Below are 4,995 nucleotides of genomic sequence, written 5' to 3'. Positions count from 1 at the left end.
AGACTTTGATTATAAAGACACTGATTCTTCTCTATAATGTCCAGACGCTCGGTGACACTGGCAAAAGTCTTTTCAAAACCAGCAATACGGTCCTCGACGGCCTTGAACCCGGTCCGTATCACCTCCGCCGAGTCTCTGTTATTGTCTATAACATCAGTAGCCTCGCGACCAAATGCTTCTTGGTTTGAAGGCAGATCGTCTCCGGGAACCGGGATAAATACACATGCGTCCCACGAATCTAACAGCTCCTGATTCCAGTTCAAACACGAGTCTATAGTGCTCAGTTCATTCACAGCTGACTCTGTTTGGGGAAAAAAACACAAAACATTGCTTAGGATACCGGCACTAATTAGGATGATGAAACACTCTTTAAAAAAAAAAAAATAAATAAATAAAAAATACATGCTACACACCGTCTGTTGATCGTGGGGGAGATCTTGATCGTTTACGTTTAGATGTAGCGACACCCGCGCTGTGGACCTGAGCGACTGTTTTACGCTTGGCTTTTCCAGAGTTCGTTGGTATACCGAGTTCAGTGGAAACCGCAGCACTATTTTTGAACTCGGGTGCAGCGATCTTGTCTACAAGATTTGACAAGCCTTGAACAGTAAACAAACGAACACAATACGTAAGAAAACATCTTAAACTGCTTTTTAAACATAACAGATAAATATCTCGTTATTACAGATCTAACCCAGCACGGGGTTTTCAAACCTGACTCGCGGGACTTCTGTGTTCGACCCTTTGTGAAAAAAAGAAGTAAAAGCATTAAACACATACACATCATACATAGGATCGAACAATTATAAAGAATAACAACGCACGTACCGCTTGCCTTGTTCAGAAACCTGATTTCGTCTACGATGTCCGGGATAGACACAATATCATCAACACCTGTAGCGTTAGATACCTGTTTTATTCACCACAATAAACCCATAAATTCGTTTATAAATAAAAACATTCTTAACTACGTGTAATAATAATAATAATAGTAATAATAATAATAATAATAATAAAACAAAACACTTACTGTTACGACAGACAGCCATCTCCTCTTTGAAGTATTCTCAAAAATAAAATATAAAGCTTTAAAGGTGAGTTAAAACGAGAATCGACGATTCGCCTAAAATTACACAGCGCTCTGATACACGGCCGCGATCTTAGAGACTTCTGCGTAACTGACCGTACTTTTAAACATAAAGCATACCTATTGTAGGGTGTGTCGTAAAGCAATTAACACCCCCGCAGACACTCATTATCATAAACAATCTGTAGGATCACACCACGACCCCCCTAGTCATAAAAAAACTCTTTGGTCAGGTAGAAACAAAGAGCCATAAATTAAGCACTCCTAGAGAAACGCAGGCCTGTCAAGGACGAGGCCATAAATTAGCCCTCTAGTTCTACCGCCGTGATTGACATTTTGACAGAACGTACTGGCTACGTTGAAAACATGTGAATGAGTGTGTTTAGAGAGAGAGAGAGAGAGGCGTGTCTGAAAACACGTATGTGTGGGCGGGGTTTAGCGAGAGTGAGGCGTCTCAGTTTAACTTCATTACTGCTTAACACAGCGACTGGAAGACATCTCTGGAAATACTTCTCTCCTAGTTTAAACATTACGGAGATTCTTTTAGCCAGCACTTTAACATTTTTACCTCGTAAGGATCTTTGTTTAGAAGCCGTGTAATACGCGCTATTCTTTTTAAACAGCTCTTTAAACCATTTTTACCTCCTAAAGTTTTTATGTGTTTTTTTGGAAACCTAGTAATACGGATTCTTTTTAAACAGCTCTTTTGATCATTTTTTACATCCTAAAGGTTTGTGTTTGGAATGTATGTAATACAAACGATTATTTTAAACAGATTCTTTTTTAAACAGCTTTAACTCCTAAACTTTTTATTCAAAGGTAAAACGGGATCCCTAAAAACATAATCAACATTTGTTTTCATTTATTTCACAAAACAAATATTCTACTCATATATGTACACATTCAAACATCATGCTTTTCTAACAATGTGTTTACACAAACGAAATAACGCCACAAAGTAACACAAACACAGCCCCATATTAAAAACATTATTTCTTTTCAGACGTATTTCACCCTACCAAAAACCAAACTCATTAACATAAACACCTTTTGTCGGGAGGGGGACTATTCCCCCCAACACACACCTCTCCACAACACCCCCAGACACAAAGGAGCCAGATTGATCATCTGATAAACTGTATAGGGTTACCCCCCTCACCACCCCTACAGACCTGTCAGTCAGGGAAGCACAGAGGGTCATAAATTATCACACACAACACTTTGATTGACAGTTTGACAGAAAGTGTATGATATAACTACTATAGTCATAGTCATAGTCATAGTCATAGTCAGTTCGCGCTGGATATCCGCTTCCAGTTCATTGTCATAGTTTGTTTCTTGTTTTGGTTATCGACCTAGATTCCTGCCTAGCCCCGTGTATACCTGTTTGCCAATTGCCTGACCTCTTGCCTGTTTATGAATTACGTTTTGGATCACGTTTTGGATTTGTCTGCCTGCCTGGTTCTTTGAATAAACAACTGTTATCCTGCACTTGCATCCGCCTTATCTCTGCTCCGTCATGATGTGTGACAGTTATGCTTGACATGGGAGTAATCAAGGAGTCCCCAAATTTAACAATTTAGGCAGCGATTGCATGCTGCCTGAAGCCCAAGACCAAAAAGGTGGTGAGCAGTTCGCAGGGCTGACTGGATATAGACTGACAAGTTGGTAGGTTTGTAGCTAATTTTTTGGACATCACCAGCCTGCTGACTGACCTCCCTAAAAAAGTAACGCCAGATCCGGTCCAGTGGATGGAGCTGTGTGAGCGGTTTGTGTGGGGGCCTGCTGCTGCATTCTCTTGACTTTTGTTCTGCAGACTGACATGTTGGACATAGGGTTGGGGCCATTTTATCCCAGGTAGTGGAAGGGGATGACCATCCCATGCTGTACATTAGCTGGAAGCTCTAAGTTAGAGACTAAGTACAGCATGTTAAAAGGAGTGACTACCCATCAAGTGGTTGTGCCTTGCCCACCAGTACTTCCCAAGTACTGCCCCTTTACCTTATGTTCAAACCATGGTCATAATCACTCTCCCACTGGTGGGAGTAGTCAGCTGCAGTCTGGACGGCTCCCAATTCTGAGTCAGGTGGTGGGGGTACATGGCAGTGGGGACATTAGTGAGCATCAGCTGTGGATGGCGGGTTGAACTATCAAGCAATGCATGATGTTTCTCACCCATGTCTGATTACTACCAGTCTACTTATGTGTGTGTCTTTGTGCTTTTAATGTTTCCCATAACCAGTGAGAGAGTGCCATCGCTGGCAGAGCATACAAGATAAGCGCACACACCCATACATGCACAGAGCATGAATGTGAACCTTGAACCTGAATGGGGCGAAAGCCACAAGCTAGTGACAGCCCCCTTTTCTGTTGCTTTTCCTTTTTTTAATTGAGTATCGGAAAGCGTGCTGAAAAATGCAGTGTCAAATAAACGTGAGACCCGAGCTATGCTGATATTAATCCTGCCAGCTGAGTCTTCCTTTGCACACATCCACATTGGGATTCTACTATATATATATATATATATATATATATATATATATATATATATATATATATATATATATATATATATATATATATATATATATATATAATATGTGTGTATATATACTGTATATACTGTATATATATATATATACAAACAGTATCTCACAAAAGTGAGTACACCTCTCATATTTTTGTAAATATTTGATTATATATTTTCATGTGACAACACTGAAGAAATGACACTTTGCTACAATGTAAGTAGTGAGTGTACGGCTTGTATAACAGTGTAAATTTGCTGTGTCCTCAAAATAACTCAACACACAGCCATTAATGTCTAAACCGCTGGCAACAAAAGTGAGTACATCCCTAAGTGAAAATGTCCAAATTGGGCCCAATTAGCCATTTTCCCTCCCCGGTGTCATGTGACTTGTTAGTGTTACAAAGTCTCAGGTGTGAATGGGAGCAGGTGTGTTAAATTTGGTTTCATCGCTCTCACACTCCCTCATACTGGTCACTGGGTCGCTGTCGTACCAGAAGGAAGCCTGTTCTAGAAAGCCCGCAAACAGTTTGCTGAAGACAAGCAGACTAAGGACATGGATTATTGGAACCATGTCCTCTGGTCTGATGAATCAAAAATAACCTAATTTGTTCAGATGGTGTCAAGCGTGTGTGGCGGCAACCAGGTGAAGAGTACAAAGACAAGTGTGTCTTGCCTACAGTCAAGCATGGTGGTTGTCACAGCTCGGACCGATCAGAACTGAAATTCCCAAGATGCAATATTCACTTCTCAGGCACGCATGCGCTCACCATCCCCGGAGTTCTGATCAGACACACCTGGCACCAATCACACACACACACACTAGTACTTAGGGAAGACACCCACCCAGAATCTATGCGAAGTATACGCTCAGTAGCTTAGTTCTCTGCGTTACCAAGCCGTTCTAGTTCGTTTGTTTCTCGTGATCCTCGACCCTTGTTTTCAGTCTCGACTACGCTTTCTGGATATCCCCGTGTGTATTGTTCGTCCGATCTCTTGACCCTTGCCTACTCTACGACTACGTTTCTTGAACTTCCCGATCCTATGCTCTTCACCCGCCTCCCGCTCCTGCTTCCGTACCGTTTCGAGGTTTGTGACAGTGGTGGGATTTTTACAAAAATAAAATCCCAAAAATTTGGGAATTTTACCAAAACACACATCAATTATCCTCAAACCTTTTGGGAGAAAATTCTGTGGACTGATGAGTCAAAATGGAACTGATTGGAAAACAGGGGTCCCGTTACATCTGGTGTAAAACCTTAACCAAGTATGGTGGTGTAAGTGTGATGGTGTGAGGATGCTTTGCTGCTTCAGGGCCTGTGCAACTTGCAATAATAGGGGGAAACATGAATTCTGCTCTCTAACAGAAAATCCTAAATGT

At 41.3% G+C, this 4,995-nt stretch overlaps 1 long non-coding RNA gene across 1 annotated transcript; it reads right to left on the bottom strand.

Moving 5' to 3' along the window:
• Positions 1–526: 526 nt before the first annotated feature.
• Positions 527–1,308, bottom strand: LOC124626896 (uncharacterized). The gene is made up of 3 exons (XR_006981539.2): positions 829–1,308; positions 695–742; positions 527–599 (listed from the first exon to the last, which is right to left on the bottom strand). It is a non-coding gene; the product is annotated as an uncharacterized LOC124626896 (long non-coding RNA).
• Between the last annotated feature and the right edge of the window lie 3,687 nt (positions 1,309–4,995).

Source organism: Ictalurus punctatus, chromosome 4 (genome assembly GCF_001660625.3).
Source record: "Ictalurus punctatus breed USDA103 chromosome 4, Coco_2.0, whole genome shotgun sequence".
NCBI classification, from domain to species: Eukaryota; Metazoa; Chordata; class Actinopteri; order Siluriformes; family Ictaluridae; genus Ictalurus; species Ictalurus punctatus.
Note: the sequence above shows the minus strand (reverse complement) of the source record. Positions and strands in the feature narration are given on the sequence as shown.